Here is a 17,531-nt window from a genome sequence, read left to right on the forward strand (position 1 = left end):
GCCCGCCCCGCCTCACGGGAACTAGTCCCGGGTCCCGCGCCATGACACCTACTGAGGCGGAAGTCCGGGAGAGCGGGAGGATTACGACGACCTCATATTACGGGTGGGAGTGGAAGTGGGAGTGGGTGGACCTCCGTGGGGAGCCAGCGTGGATAGAGTGCTGGGGTCATCTCCCCGCCCCCTCCGCACGGCCAACACCGAGGTGACTTAAGGTGCCTAGTGTCGGTGTGAGGTCCAGGTTTAAAATGTCATCCCCGCCAGTGTGACATCACCACCGCCTAGTGTGACACCTCCAGAGACTGAGCAGCGCGCGGGGAGGCAGCTGGTGAGGAATGACCCAAGTTTAGGCTTTAATGTTTCCTTGCTATCTAGAGACGTTCTAGCTACTTGGCAGATGTGTATGGGATCTGTGAGCCTCCACCCCCATCAAGACTCCCTGAGGGGGCTCTTTCATTCCCTCCTTGGGAAGCTGGGTTTGCAACAGGAGGTGAGAAAGAATAGTTGTACTCTGAACCCTACCCCTCAAGCGCTCCAGTGAGCTCATACTACCATAATTTTCTCTCCTCTACCAGGAGATAGTAAAACCGGGTGTTCAGGAAAAGGAATGCAACGTTCTGGAAAAAATAAACACTGCCTGAAAACTAGGTTATCCTAAAAGAAAGACAGTTGCCATCTCCCTTGGCCAAGAGATTCTGAAAGTCTTCAGATATACCTCTTGGTGTGTAAAATGCTCTGATTCCTAAAGTGTGGGACATTTTTAGGCAGACAGTTTATTTTTTTCCTTCCCACAAGTTCTGGAGGCAGCAAGGATCTGAGCCCTAGAAAGTGACTGTACAGAATTATGGTATTTACTTGCATATACTCTTTAAGGGGGCTTCCCAGATGGCGCTGGTGGTAAAGAATCCACTTGTTAATGCAGGAGATTTAAGAGATGTGGCTTCCATCCCTGGGTCAGGAAGATCCCTGGAGGAAGGCATGGCAACCCATTCCGTTGTACTTGCCTGGAGAATACTGGAGGAGAGAGGAGCTTGGTGGGCTACCATCCATAGGGTGGTAAAGAGCTGGACATGACTGAAGTGACTTAGAATGCTGGTACTCTTTAAGGAGAGGGCAGATGTAGCTAAAATAAGATTGTACTATCAGGTTACAGTCCTCAGGTCCCAGTCATTTTACCTCTTTGGGTTTTGTTGTTATTATTCAGTCCCTAAGTCATGCGAAGAGTTGACTCATTGGAAAAGACTCTGATGCTGGGAGGGATTGGGGGCAGGAGGAAAAGGGGACAACAGAGGATGAGATGGCTGGATGGCATCATCAACTCGATGGATGTGAGTTTGAACTCCGGGAGTTGGTGATGGACAGGGAGGCCTGGCGTGCTGCAATTCATGGGGTCGCAAAGAGTCGGACACGGCTGAGCGACTGAACTGAACTGAAGTCGTGTCTGATGTGACCCCATAGACTGCAACACCCCAGGCTCCTCTGTCCTCCACTATTTCCCAGAGTTTGCTCAAATTCATGTTCATTGAGTTGGTGATGCTATCTAACCATCTTATCCTCTGCTGCCTCTTTCTCCTTTTGCCTTCAGTCTTTCCCAGCATCAGTGTTTTCCAGTGAGTTGGCTCTTTGCATCAGGTGGCCAGAGTATTTGAGCTTCAGCTTTAGCATTAGTCCTTCTCATGAATATTCAGGGTTTATTTCCTTTAGAATTGGCTGGTTTGATCTTCTTGCAGTCCAGGGGGCTCTCAAGAGTCTTCTCCAGCACCACAATTCCAAAGCATCAATTCTTCGGTGCTTAGCGTTCTTTATGGTCCAACTCTCGCATCCTTATGTGCTTACTGGTAAAACCATAACTTTGACTATACAGTCCTTAGTCAGCAAAGTGATGTCTCTGCTTTTTTAATATACAATCTAGGTTTGTTATAGCTTTCCTTCCAAGGAGCAAGCCTTTTAATTTCATGGCTGCAGTCACCTTTTGTAGTGATTTTGATGCTCAGGGAAAGAAAATCTGTCACTGTTTACACTTTTTCCCCTTCTATTTGCCATGAAGTGATGGTACTGGTTGCCATGATCTTAGTTTTTTGAATGTTGAGTTTCAAGCCCGCTTTTTCACTCTCCTCTTTCACCCTCATCAAGAGGCTCTTTAGTTCCTCTTCACTTTCTGCCATTAGAGTTGTATCACCTGTCTATTTGAGGTTGTTGATATTTCTCCCAGCAATCTTGATTCCAGCCTGGGATTCATCCAGCCTAGCATTTTGAATGATGTACTCTACATATAAGTTAAATAAGCAGGGTGACAATATACAGCCTTGTTGTACTCTTTTCCTAATTTTGAACCCGTCAGTTCCGTATCTGGTTCTAACTGTTTCTTCTTGACGTGCGTACAGGCTTCTCAGAAGACAGGTAAGGTGGTCTGATATTCCCATCTCTTTAAGAATTTTCCACAGATTATTGTGATCCGCACAAGGCTTTAGCATAGTCAATGACGCAAAAGTGGATGTTGTTAATATTTATTTATTTAGTTGGCTGCACCAGACCTTAGTTGGGGCATGTGGGATATTTTGGTTGCGACATGCAGGATCTAGTTCACTGATCAGGGATCAAACCCAGGTCCCACACATTGGGAGTGTGGAGTGTTAGCAGCTGGACCAACAGGGAAGTCCCTTGTTAAACCTCTTTGGATCAAAGAGATCATTTTTGTGAAGATGTACTCAAGTGGTTATGCAGCCTTTGGATTTCTCTCTTGCCTTAACAATGCTAGAACAGTTCTATTGGGAAGAGGAAAGTTTATTACCCTAGAGAACCAGGGTTAGCAAGAATGTTAATTCCACAGGGGAATTTTGGTTACTTATTTTAACAGAAACTTGGAGGACATGAAGGGCTACACTGGGCTGACCTGGGGAACATCGAGACATGGAGAGTGGGCCAACAGGGCTGCTTGGGGAGCCAGGAGAAAGGCAGGGCTTGAGCTCCAGGGAAGAGCAGATCTCACTTGAAAAGCAGGCTTCCAATACACTAATTGCTTACTGTGCTTTGGTTCAACCCAACTGCATGACAGGCCTCTAAGCTCCTGGTAGGAGAATAGAACATTATGTCCCTTTCTGCTTGTCAAACACATCTCAAAATTTGCCCTGAGGATGCCTTTTCTGATTAACTCCCACTTAATTCTAGTTATTCAGTCATGCATCATCATTTGACTACTTCACTTCTTGTACACTCTTTATTTATACTTGTTGATATCATTTTCATTGTTCTTTGGTCATTTCCTCAGTCAGTTTCACTATATGGAGACCTTTTAAAATCTGGTATTTTCCCCTCTCTAATATCTATATCCATCCAACAAAGTCTGCCTGCTCAATGGCAGGTTACTCTCCTAGACCCTCAGTCAGATGCGAGATGAATAAGACATGGTCTTTTCCCTCAGAAAATTTGACAGTGTAGTGGTGGGAAGGGGATGCATGGGTGATGTATTTCCATGAAGAAATATATTTACCTGAAGAAGTTTTGAAGGACAGTGTCAAGACTGTCATTCACCATCAGAGAAGGTGATATTTAAACATGGTCTGCTCAAAGAAGTTTCAGAGTTTAACTAAAGTTGATTTGTTCATTCAGCAGAAATCTATTGAGTATCTTCTGTGTGCCAGGCACTGTGTTAGAATTAAAGATACGAAGAAGAAAAGGTGTGGTCTGTGCTCTGAAGGAGCTCCCAGTTCAGCAGAGGAATGTCAGGATTTGGAAACTAAAATGGGTTGAGTCAGATTTTGAAAGGCAACGCAGAGCTAGTAGAATTTAATCAGACAAGTAATATGAAGGAATGTGTGCTTTAAAGAGAGAACTGGTAGCAGTGAGGAGGATGGCAGGCTGGAGTGCGAAAAGACTGGAGAAACTGTGCGTACTTAGAAAACTATGATGAGGGTTTGATGAAGCAGAAAACATGGAGAGAAGGGGGCAGATATGTGAACTGTTGGGCTTCCCAGGTGGCACTAGTGCTAAAGACCCACCAGCTAGTACAGGAGAAGAGACGTGGGTCTGATCCCTGGGTCGAGAAGACCCCCTGGAGGAGGACATAGCAACCCACTCCAGTACTGTTGCCTGGAGATTCCCATGGACAGAGGAGCCTGGCAGGCTGCAGTCCACAGGATCACAAAGAGTCAGACATGGCTGAAATGACTTAGCAGGCACGCGTGTGAACTATTTCCTCCCAAATTCAGGGCAGCTGGAGAGGGAGATGGAGCTGTTGCCAGTTGGAAGCACTGATGTCTCATCTAGGGTATGATACCCCTCTAGGGCTTGGAGCCTGGATTCAGTATTGTAGGCCAGAAGTCTCTTCCACAGGAGCTGCAGCGCATAAGGCCAAGTAGAAGCTGACCAAAAGGCTGTCTTGAGAGAAACTAAGGCAAACTTCCTACACAAGTAGTAAATATGAGGGACCAAGAAGAAAAAAGATTTCAAGTAGAAACCAACAGTTGCAAAACTGGAAAAACCAGATGAGAGTGAAAGACTGAAGTGAAGAATAGAGGGCAAAACGTGGGAAATTTTTTGAAAGAACAAGAGAGAATCCTCACTGATTTTTAAAATTTATTTATTTTTAACCGGAGGATAATTGCTTTACAATTTTGTTGGTTTCTGCCCTATATCAACATGAATCAGCCATAGGTATATGTATGTCTACTCCCTCTTAAACCTCCCTCCCATCTCCTGCCCAGTCCCACCCCTTGAGTTCCCTTTTCATAGAGCAAATGACTACTCTCTGTTGTCCATATGGTAATGTATATGTTTCAATGCTGCTCTCCCGGTTTGTCCCACCCTCTCCTTCCCTCACTGTGTCCATGAGTCTCTTCACTATGTGTGCGTCCTGCACTATGAACTGCAGGTTCATCAGTACCATCTTTCTAGATCCCATATGTATGTGTTAACATCTGATACTTGTTTTTCTCTTTCTGACTTACTTCACTCTGTATAATAGGCTCTAGGTTCATCCACCTCATTAGAACTGACTCAAATTCTTTTTTATGGCTGAGTAATATTCCACTGTATATATGTACCACAGCTTCTTTATCCATATGTCAATGGACATCTCAGCAGCTTTCATGCCCTAGCTATCGTAAATAGCACTGCAGTGAACATTGGGGTACATGTGTCTTTTTCAATTATGATTTCATCAGGGTGTATGCTCAGTAGTGGGATTGCTGGGTCACATGGTAATTTTATTCCTAGTTTTTAAATGAATCTCCATACTGCTCTCCATACTGGCTATATCAGTTTGCATTCCCACCAACAGTGCTGCAGGGTTCCCTTTTCTCCAAACCTGTCTAGGTTTGTCATAGCTTTTCTTCCAAGGAGCAAGCGTCTTAATTTTATGGCTGCAGTCACCATTGCAGTGATTTTAGAGCCCAAGAAAATAAAGTCTGTCACTGTTTCCATTGTTTCCCCATCTATTTGCCATGAAATGATGGGACCAGATGCCATGATCTTCGTTTTCTGAAAGTTGAGCTTTAAGCCAACTTTTTCACTCTCCTCTTTCACTTTCATCAAGAGGCTCTTTAGTTCCTCTTTGCTTTTTGCCATAAGGATGGTGTCATATGCATATCTGAGGTTATTGATATTTCTCCTGGTAATCTTGATTCCAGATTGTGTTTCATCCAGCCCGGAATTTTGCATGATGCACTCTGCATATAAGTTAAATAAGCAAGGTGACAATATACAGCCTTGATGTACTCCTTTCCTAATTGTGAACCAGTTCATTGTTCCATGTCTGGTTCTAACTGTTTCTTCTTGACCTGCATACAGATTACTCAGGAGGCAGGTAAAGCGGTCTGGTATTCACATCTCTTTTAAGAATTTCCCAGTTTGTTGTGATCAGCACAAAGGCTTTAGCGTAGTCAATGAAGCAGAAGTAGATGTTTTACAGGAATTCTCTTGCTTTTTCTATGATCCAACTGATGTTGGCAATTTGATCTCTGGTTCCTCTGCCTTTTCTAAATTCAGCTTGAATATCTGGAAGTTCTCAGTTCACATATTGTTGAAGCCTAGCTTAGAGAATTTTGAGTATTACTTCGCTAGCTTGTGAAATGAGTGCAGTTGTGTGGTAGTTTGAACATTCTTTGGCATTGCCTTTCTTTAGGATTGGAATGAAAACTGACCTTTTCCAGTCCTGTGGCCACTGCTGAGGTTTCCAAATGCTCTCATATTGAGTGTAGCACATTCACAGCATCATCTTTTAGGATTTGAAATAGCTCAGCTGGAATTCCATCACCTCCACTAGCTTTGTTCGTAGTGATGCTTTCTAAGGCACACTTGACTTCACATTCCAGGATGTCTGGCTTTAGGTGAATGATCACACCATCGTGGTTATCTGGGTCATTAAAATCTTTTTGGTATAGTTCTTCTGTGTATTCCTGCTACCTCTTCTTAATATCTTCTGATTCTGTTAGGTCCATACCGTTTCTGCCCTTTATTGTACCCATCTTTGCATCAAATGTTCCCTTGGTATCTCTAATTTTCTTGAAGAGATCTCTAGTCTTTCCCATTCTATTGTTTTCCTCTATTCATTTGCATTGATCATTTTGGGAGACTTTCTTAGCTCTCCCTGCTATTCTTTGGAACTCTGCATTCAGATGGGTATATCTTTCCTTTTCTTCTTTGCCTTTCGCTTCTCTTCTTTTCTCAGCTATTTGTAAAGCCTCCTCAAACAGTCATTTTGCCTTTTTGCATTTTTTTTTCTTGGGGATAGTCTCGATCCCTGTCTCCTGTACAGCATTACAATCCTCCATCCATAGTTCTTTAGGCACTCTGTCTATCAGATCTAATCCCTTGAATCTGTTTGTCACTTCTACTGTATAAGCATAAGGGATTTGATTTAGGTCATACCTGAATGGCCTAGTGGTTTTCCCTACTTTCTTCAATTTAAGTCTGAATTTGGCAACAAGGAGTTCATGATCTGAGCCACAGTTAGCTCCTGGTCTTGTTTCTGCTGACTGTATACAGCTTCTCCATCTTCGACTGCAAAGAATATAATCAGTCTGATTTTGGTATTGACCATCTGGTGATGTCCATGTGTAGAATCATCTATTGTGTTATTGGAAAAGGGTGTTTGCTATGACCAGTTCATTCTCTTGGCAAAATTCTGTTAGCCTTTGCCCTGCTTCATCTTGTACTCCAAGGCCAAATTTTCCTGTTACTCCAGATATCTGTTGACTTCCTACTTTTGCATTCTAGTCCCCTATAATGAAAAGGACATCTTTTTTTGGTGTTAGTTCTAGAAAGTCTTGTAGGTCTTCATAGAACCATTCAACTTCAGCTTCTTCAGCATTTCTGGTCGGGGCTTAGGCTTGGATTACTGTGATATTGAATGGTTTACCTTGGAAACAGATCATTCTGTCGTTTTTGAGACTGCACCCAAGTACTGCATTTCGGACTCTTTTGTTGACTATGATGACTATTCCATTTCTTCTAAAGGATTCTTGCCCACAGTAGTAGATATAATGGTCATCTGAATTAATTAGCCTATTCTGGTCCATTTTAGTTCACTGTATAAGCTGTATAAGCTGTATGAACTGTTTTGTATTTTCCGGAGATTAATACTTTGTCAGTTGTTTTAGTTTGCAATTATTTTCTCCCATTCTTAGGGTTGTCTTTTAATCTTGTTTATTGTTTCCTTTGCAGTGCAGAAGCTTTTAAATTTAATTAAATCTCATCTGTTTATTTTTGTTTTTAATCCATTATTCTAGGAGGCGGGTCAAAGATCTTGCTGGGATGTGTATCAAAGGTGTACTGCCTGTATTTTCTTCTAAGAGCTTTATAGTTTCTGGCCTTACATTTAAGACTTTAATCCACTTTGAGTTTATTTTTGTATATAGTGTTAGGAAGTGTTCTGGATACATTCTTTTACATGCAGCTCTCCAGTTTTCCCAGCACCACTTATTGTATAGGCTCTTTTCTCCATTGTATATTCTTGCCTCCTTGGTCAAAGCTAAGGTGCTCAGAGGTGTGTGGATTTATCTCTGGGCTTTCTATCTTGTTCCATTGGTCTATATTCCTGTTTCTGTTCTGGTACCATGCTCTCCTGATGACTGTAGCTTTGTAGTATAGTCTGAAGTCAGGACGATTGATTCCTCTAGCTCAGTTTTTCTTTCTCAAGATTACTTTGGCTGATGGGGTCTTTCATGTTTCCATACAAATTGTGAACATTTTTGTTCTAGTTCTGTGAAAAATACCATTGGTAGTTTCATAGGGACTGAATTGACTCTGTAGGTTGTTTTGGGTAGTATAATCATTTTCAAAATATTGATTCTTCCAATCCTAGAACATGGTATATCTCTCCATTTATTTGTGTCATCTTTGATTTCTTTCAAGACTTTTTATGTTGATTTATTTATCTTTGTCTGTGCTGGGTCTCCATAGCTGCATATTGGCATTCCCTAGTTGCAGTGAAAGAAGGCTGCTCTCTAGTTGCGGTGCATAGGCTTCTCCTTTCCGTGGCTTCTCTTGTTGTGTAGCATGAGCTCTAGAGCGTGGGCTCATTTGTTCTGGCACGTGGGCTTAGTGGCTCTGCAGCATGTGGAATCTTCCCAGATCAGGGATCAAACCCAGGTCTCCTGCATTGACAAATGTATTCCTAACCACTGGAACACCAGGAATGTCTCCTTCGCTGATTTTTTTAAATCTAGACTCCAGAAAACTTTTAATTTTCAAATAATTTCAAACTCATAGAAAAGTTGCAATAATAATAATAATAATAATAATAATAAAACCTTTACTCAGATTTACTAATTAACCTTTTGACCCTCTTGCTTTAACATTTACATGCTTAGTTGCTCAGTTGTGTCTGGCTCTTTGGCCTATAACCTTCCAGGCTCCTCTGTCTATAGGATTTTTCGGGCAAGAATACTGGAGTGGATTGCCATTTCCTCCACCAGGGGATCTTTCTGACCCAGGGATCAAACCCACATCTGTTGCAGAATAATGATATTGTGTGCTTCTCAGAATATCACACCCAAAGTTAGATGATGTCCCTGTTCCTCACTGGGTAATAATTTTTTTTTTTTTTATTGAAGTGTACTTGATTTACAATATTGTGTTAGTTTCAGGTGTGCAGTGAAGTGATTCAATTACATACATATGTTTTTCAGATTATTTTCCATTATAGGTTATTATAAGATATTGAATATAGTTCCCTGTGATACACAGTAAATCCTTGATGCTTATCTATTTTATGTATAGTAGTTTATATCTGTTGTGAGTTCCCAAGTGGCACAGTGGTAAAGAAACCATCTGCCAATCCAGGAAATGCAGGAGACTGGGGTTCAATCCCTGGGTCAGGAAGATCCCCTGGAGGAGGAAATGGCAGCCCACTCCACTATTCTTGCCTGGAAGATTCCATGGACAGAGGAGCCTGGTGGGCCATAGTCCATGGGTTCACAAAGAGTCAGACACAATTGAGCACAATGCATGAAGTTTATATCTGTTAATCCCATACTCCTAATTTATCCCTCCCCCTTAGTTCCCCTTTGGTAAACATAAATTTATTTTCTAGATCTGTGAATCTGTTTCTGTTCCGTATTTAGATTCATTTGTATTATTTTTTAGATTCTACATATAATGATAGAGGCTGAAACTCCAATACTTTGGCCACCTCATGCGAAGAGTTGACTCATTGGAAAAGACCCTGATGCTGTTAGGGATTGGGGGCAGGAGGAGAAGGGGACGACAGAGGATGAGATGGCTGGATGGCATCACCGACTCAATGGACCTGAGTCTGAGTGAACTCCGGGAGTTGGTGAGGGACAGGGAGGCCTGGTGTGCTGCGATTCATGGGGTCGCAAAGAGTTGGACACGACTGAGCGACTGAACTGAACTGAACTGACTGAAGGGCGTAGTTATTGACTCCAGTATTTTTGCCTGGAGAATTCCATGGACAGAGGAGACTGGCGGGCTACAGTCCATAGGGTCACACAGAGTTGGACACAACTAAGAGACTAACACTGTCACACTTATCTAAACTCCATCCCCTAGATTCGTTCTTCCCTATTAATAGAATCCCAGTTTCATTCAGGTAGAAGGAAGATCCTTTGATTTCAAGGAAGCTAAGTTCCTCTCCGTTAAGTGAAAAAATGAAAGTGTTAGCCACTCAGTCATGTCTGACTGTTTGCGACCCCACAGACTGTAGCCTGCCAGGCTCCTCTGTTCTTGGAATTCTCCAGGCAAGAATACTGGGGTAGGCAGCCATTCCTTTCCCCAGGGGATCTTCCCGACTGAGGGATTGAACTTGGGTCTCCTGCATTTCAGGCAGATTCTTTATCATCTGAGCCACCAAGAAGCCCTTTCCCACCCCCAAATCAGGGGATAAATCACAATACGTCTAAATCAATCTGGTGATACCATTTCTCCTTGCCAATGATTGGTCTAGGAGTGGGTACAAGACACAGTTCTGGTTAATGAAACATGAAAGGAAGTCTTCTGGGAGGCTCTTAGGGAATTGTTTATTTTTGCATAAAGAGAAAATTTTCTTTTGCTCCTTTCTCTGTCTTTTGGCTAAGACAAAAGGATGAATACCCAAGGTCTGGAGCTACCATGGCTGTCTTGTGCTCAAATGGGGCATCAGTCTTTGTTTTTAGTAACTATCTTAAGTACATTTTTCATGTAAAATGTGAACAGAGGAATAAATATGCCATTATGTTATCATATATAAGGGATATTAGCTCAAGTATGACAGGTACACTCTTGGGAAGAAGTGGTTATCATCCGTACAAGGCCGCAGAGAAGAGTATGATATACAAAATTGAAAACGGAATCACCCATGCACATTTGGAAGCTGCCCAGGATAATCAGGTGAGCAAGGACTCTCCATATCATCATGAACATCCCTTCTATATATTGTGAGAAGGCTGTGTCACCTCACTGCATCCACATTACTCTCCTTCCCCAGCATCTCCCCATTAAAGTTAGGTTGGTTACTGGGTTGGTTACTGCCTGATTGCAGGCAGGAATCTGACTTACTTGCTCTCAAGTCTACATCTTGTTTTCTTTTTGGATCACAATAGGTCATTTTGAGGATTGGGTTCCAGCAGAAGGGATGGCTTTGGCCGAACATGAGCTTGGGTGAAGACTATGCCTGTGGGGTTAAAGAGAAAGAGTCAAGGACTTCCCTGGTGGCACAGCAGATAGGAATTCACCTGCCGATGCAGGGGAAATTGGTTTGATCCCTGGTTCGGAAAAATCCTGTAGGCAACTAAAGCCTGTGCACCACGACTACTGAAGCCTGTGTGCCTAGAGCCTGTGCTCTCCAACAAGAGAAGCCACCACAGTGAGAAGCCTGTGCACTGCAGCCAAGAGCGGGAAAGTGACTCCAGAGCGAGGTGGCGGTGCACAACACTGTGAATGCATTAAATGCCACTGGATTGTACACTTAAAAATAGTTGTTTGTTATGCGAATTTCACCTCAGTTTTTTTATTTTAAAAGGAGGATGAAAGTTTGCAGGATTTAGAAATAATGGGTAAAAGACTTCACCCCTAATTTTTCTGATTTTCAAGAGTCAACCCAGAGACTCTTCTGGGAGAAGAGCAAATGCCTTAACCACTTACACAACAATTATGAGGGAAGGAGGGTTTGAGGTTTCATTTCTGTTTCCTCCCTTATCCACACATAACCATCGTCCTGTCTCTCATTTTCTTCATATACTAGATCTTTATTCAGCAAAACCAAGGGATAGTGCTTTTCTCTCCTTTTACCTGGATCAGCATCATTCCTCATTATCATGCCTCCATCATTTCCTAGCTTTTCACCTTTTCTTTGACCAACTGTTACATGCATGAGCTTTTATCACTTTCATTCCATATGTCATTCCCTATCATCAGTTCTAAGCAAAAGCCAAAACAAATGCTGGAAGAATGCACACAAAGACCCACAAGGGAGAGGGCAATAAATCAGGACAGGACCTCAAATTTTAATAACTGATTATTACTTATGCTGTGTCATTTTGCAGTTCCTACAAACTCTGAAATCAAAAAGACCTTAATGAAATATCCCTTGCCTAACACAATTCCTGATATGTGGTCGGTAATAATAGCTATTTCGCTGAGTAAATTACTGAGTGTTTATTCATAGTACTCAAAGCATCAGAATTCAGTAAACTATAGAATAGAGTTTAAGAAATTTCAAAATAGCAGTCTTTACCTTTTTGGCCATGCATTTAACTGATTTTTTTTCTATTATTGCTTTTGGAAACTCATTTGTATAAAATCTGTAAGTTGTCATCAAGTGATTAGCAAGTGGTTCTCTCTGGTGGGGGTAGGGGAGCTGCCCTATCAAAACAAACCATAGAGGGTAAATTTTCTGATGTGAAATAGGGCTTCTGCCTGATCAACCTCAGTGCTCCGAGAATGTCCAGTATAAACAAAAAGCATGGGCTTTGGAGCTTAATGTCACTAGGAATCCTAACTCTTCTGGTTACGAGGGTATGATAGTGGGTCTGCTCATGAGCCTCACTTATCTCATCCTTAAAATGGAGATGGTAATAATACCTTTTCTGTACCTCCCTCATTCTGTCCATTGGAAAATTTCTTCAATGTTACTTTCAAAAAATATCCTGAAATCCACTACCATTCATCTCCACTGATAACTGTCTACAAAATCAGAAAGTCTCTGAGAAGTAGAATATAGAATAATAACAAATATGGATTTGTCAGTCCTATCTTGATTTAAAAGTGCAGGTTTTAATTATGTATGTACTGACTAAGAGCCTTGCAGCAAGAGACTGCTCTTTTGTGAACCAAAATTGCCTGCTCATTCAGGTGCTTTTCCGTAAGGACACAAAGTATCACTGCTTGGTGAATTAAACAGAAAGGATTAAATCAAACTAAATATGGTAATGCTGTGTCTTCTACTGTATCTTATAGATCTCTCCTAGAGGATGCAGCTATTCAAAGGTCAGGACTAATGTTATTTGCTATAAAATTTCATAATTAAATAATTAAAAAATAAGTATTCTCTGATAAATTCATTTTTGTTTACTGAAAAGTCCTAGTCTCTCAGGAAGTGTAACCTCTAACCCCAAGGCTTGTGTTGACTCCAAAGCAAGTAAAACATGTTTTTTCCTCTTAAGTACATAGTTCTAAAACATGTCTATTATAGGAAATAATGTTGATTCATAAAACATTTCAATTATTTACTTGTAGATAAATCAGTTTTTTTCTTCTTCCTTTCTTCATTTCCTCCAAATATGTTTATCTATGTAATATCTTTGGGTATATAGATGTACTTTTCCCTTGTGAAAGCTCTGGTAGAAGAAAAGGGATGTCTTTCTCCCTTCAGCTGCTTGTGCTAAAGAGGTAACTCTGATTTTTATCCAAACACAATGCAAAAACACCAGTATCTCTCACTGCTGGAAGAGCTTCCTGACTGGTATTCTTGCTTCATTCTTGCCCCGTTCTCCATCTGTTGCTTTCAAAAATATGTATCAGATCATACCACCCCAGTACACTAAAGCACTTTCCATAACACTTAAGGCTAAAACCCAAACTTCTCGCTCTGTAGGTCACATCTGATCCGACTCCTACCTCTGCCTCTGATCCCATCTCCTTTTCTCTTCCACTTGCACAGCTCTTGCTCATGTTCCTTGGGCATAGAGCTCATGGCCATCACATGGTTTTGGTGCTGATGCTGCCCCCAGATCTTCACCTGGCTGGCTCCATTTCATCTCTCAGGTCTTGAAGTGTCATTCCCACCAGGATACTTCCTTGACCTTTATCTGAACTGCTCCCCACCCCCCATTAAACTAGTATTAATATCTTCTTCTTCCTCTTTTTAAAAAAATTGTATTTATTTTTCTTTTTATTGTTTATTAATTTATTTGGCTGCACCAGTCTTAGTTGTGGCATGTGGGATTTTAGTTGTAGCATGCAGACTTTTAGTTGGCAACACATGAGATCTAGTTCCCTGACCAGGGATCAAATCCAGGCCCCCTGCATCGGGAGCATGGAGTCTTAGCCACTGGACCACCAGGGAAGTCCCAGTCTTATTTTCTTCTTAACGCATATCACCATTTGATATTTATTTATGTATACTGCCTCTCTCCTTTAGAATGTTGAATTTCCATGGGGTAGGACTTTTTCTATTTTGGTCACTATTTCATATCCCCAGTGTCTAGAAAAGATGCCTGGCACATAGGCATTCATTAAATATTTGTTTAATGAACAAATGAATGAAGAGATTTATGGACACTAGTTTTCTCACTGGGATAGTTGCAAGTTAATATAGAGATAATATTTATACTGTATCTGCCAAACTTAAGCATTCAGTATTGGTCAGCTCCTTGGGGACTTTGAACTCTGCTTTATTCCCTCTTGGAGAGAAATAGTGTTTATTGAAGGAGGATTCCCTAAAGGATGTGCCATCCATGCATTCCTCCGGGTTAATTCATTTATTCATTCACCTGATGTTTATCGTTAAGAACCCAGTATGTGTTCTAGACAGCAGGGATAAAACAGTGAACAAAGCAATCAAAAAGAAAAAAGACAAAAAGAATCCTAGCGTTTACATTCTAGTCCATGAGGCACACACTAACCTCAATAGATAAATGATATCATATGGAAGGTGCTCTGTGGAGAAAATGCAAGGCAGGGAAAGGGAGTGGTGGGCAAGGCAGTTGCAATTTTAAATAAGATGGTCAAGAATAGCCTCATTAAGCAAAACCTTGAAGTAGGTGAGGGAGCCATGTGGGTGGAGAAGGTGATGGGGAGAGGGAAGAAGTGAGGTGATTGTTTACAGGGTAGATAGGAGTAGCTGCAAGGAGGTCAGCATGCCTGGAGCAGAGTAAGTGAAGGGTGGGAGAGGAGTAGGAGGTGAGGTGATCTGGAAATCATAGGGGCCATGCAGACCACCAGGAGAACTTAGGTTTTTATTCTGAGTGAGCTGGAAAGCCACTGGAGGATTTGAGCAGAGAAATAACATGCTATGACTTATGGCTATCATGGGGACTCTCTGTATTTGGAGAAAAGGGGGACAGTGTTGGAAGCAGAGAGAACATTTAGGAGGCTATTGAAGAACTTGCACAAGGGACAAAGGTTGCTTGGACAAGGGTAGTAGAGGTTAAGATGGTGAAAGGAAGATTCAGGATATGTTTCAAGGTAGAGTCAACAGGATTTGCTAAGACGCAGGTGGGAGGGGAAAGCAATGAGAAAGGGAGAATATGAAACCAAGCTTATTAGGGACATGTAATAGGATTGCTTAGCAGTCCTATTACATGGAAGGCCATTCTGACGTTTGAAATCATGATTTCAAAATGAAACCAGACAGTCTGTTTGAATGATTTCTCCAGGAACATCTAGCTGCTCCAGTGCAGGCAAAGAGTAAATGAATATTATGGTTTATGAAAAACTGGAGTTTTTCAAGGCAAGGTTGAGAGAGAGAAAGGGAGTGATATTATAAAGATGGATTGTAGGATACAGTTCAGTCAAGGAAGGGAGTGAAGCTCAGAGAGGGCTCATGAACAGTGAAACATTGGCAATGAAGATACTTGAGCAAGTCAGCTGGAGAAAAGAGGGCTTACATTTGCGATTTCAAAAGTAGTATAACTTCTGGTAATGACAGGGTGGTAAGGTAGAGGGAAATGAGGTCTTTGGAAATGATGAGGTCAGAGACTGAGACACCAGAACGTTGATATCATCCAGGGTGGAGACAGCATCCTGAAGGAGGAACAGAACAGGTGGAGGTGTTGGGAGAGTAGCACTCAGAAAGCATGGAAGCTCCCACCCCTTCCCACATACCTTGCCCTGTGCGTTGCTTCCACCTGGCTGTTCCTGAGTTAAATCCTTTTATAATAAACTGATGATCTAGTGAGTAAGGTATTTCTCTGAGTTCTGTGCGTTGCTCTAGCAAACCAGTCAAATCCAAAGAGGGGATCATTGAAACCTCCAATCTATTGTGGTCACTCAGAAACACAGATGATGACCTGGACTTGCAATGGGCATCTCAGGTGGTGAGGGGACAGTCTTGTGACACTGAAGCCTTAATCTGTGAGACCTGATGCTATCTCCAAGTAGTCTCAGACCTGAGTCGAATTGTAGGACACCCAGCTGGTGTTAGCATTGCTGGTTGGCTGGGAAACCCCTGGTTCCAGTTTAGGAACTGGATGCTCAGACCTTTGGCAGGTTTTCTCCAAACTTTATATTCCTGACTCCTAAGCACCAGGAGTCTGGTTCCACCCTCATGCTTTGTTTCTACAGAGTCTGGTTAGTAGGGGGAGTGGGCTTGACCCAATCTTCGCTTCTCAAAAGCACACCTTTCAGAGAGCACATTAAGGATGGGCCTGTAGCACTGGGGATGAACTTCATCCTCCACTCCCCAAAGTTACTAAAAATTGATGAGAGGAGTCAGGACTGGTTAGCAATAGTTTAATGCAGCCCTAATGCAATAGTTTGCTTGTTGTTGTTTTTTTTTTTCCTCATTAATTTATCATTTAATATAAATACTGACAGAAAGCAGATAAAGACCTTGTAGACACTTTCATATATTTACAAACCAAAAGGCAAATCACCTTGTTCTACTTGTTAAAATAATCCTTTTATCTGCAACTTGTGGGAGCCTTAAACACTAATTTGGAGCAACATGAGGCTGAGTCAGTTTCCAAGATAATAAAATAACACCATTTTAACAAAAGTGGCAACTTTGATATAAACAGCAGGCACACAGGTTGAACAAGATGGCCTCATCCTCTCAAAACTCTGCAACAAGTAGACTATATACTTACTCAGACCCAGCCTTTAGCTGTCCTAAACATCTTTCTATTACTACTTTTCCTCACCTCACTTTTTAAAAGGCCATTTAAAAATTGAACATATAAACAGATTTTTAAAGAGAGAAAAATGGTCTACTTCAAAAACAGGGTTCTTCTTTCCTATTCCCAAAGAACTTCCAGCAGATAATGTCTTCAAATAATAAGATTTCACAGCTTGCCAGATGCTAATTTCACAGCTTGTGAAATTTCAATTCATTATCTGTCTTCACTTTTTAAAGAAAAGTTGGAAAAACTTGGAAAAAGTAAAATTTCACAAACTTTAGCAATTTAAAAATGAGCTGTCCCTTTAAGGCTCAATATTTTTAATTCTTAACAGGTGGGTGAGGCAGTTGAGAAAGAACAGGGAGCTAAGGTAAGGGGAAAATAACATGCACAAAGACTTTTTAAAATGATATTCTGTCTAGCACTAATTTAAGAACAGCAGACATAAATTTTCACTATTCAAACTGTAAATGATTTCATGGTCATTTATAACCTGACTCAAATATCATGGGCTCCTTTATTAACCTACATTATTTTTGTCTTGTTAAATATACCTCTGCAGGGCACAGTCACATACTATCAATACGATTGGTAAATTACACAAGCTCTATCCCAAGCAAATATGCATCAATGTTAAAAAGTTATTTAAAAAAAACAAAATAAAATCCACCCCAAAAGGTGATAATGACTGCAGAATGTCTCGGGGAGACTGGTATGAGCCTAAAGACCAAATTGACTATAGTCAGGGGAAGAGGGGTA

The 17,531-nt window shown here is 41.4% G+C and overlaps 1 long non-coding RNA gene across 1 annotated transcript; it reads left to right on the forward strand.

Moving 5' to 3' along the window:
• Window positions 1-55: 55 nt before the first annotated feature.
• LOC138987210 (uncharacterized) lies at window positions 56-15,870 on the forward strand. Its single transcript, XR_011463628.1, has 3 exons — window positions 56-325; window positions 9,583-10,824; window positions 11,037-15,870. It is a non-coding gene; the product is annotated as an uncharacterized lncRNA (long non-coding RNA).
• The last annotated feature ends 1,661 nt before the right edge of the window (window positions 15,871-17,531 follow it).

Source organism: Bos mutus, chromosome 3 (genome assembly GCF_027580195.1).
Source record: "Bos mutus isolate GX-2022 chromosome 3, NWIPB_WYAK_1.1, whole genome shotgun sequence".
In the NCBI taxonomy this organism is placed as follows: domain Eukaryota; kingdom Metazoa; phylum Chordata; class Mammalia; order Artiodactyla; family Bovidae; genus Bos; species Bos mutus.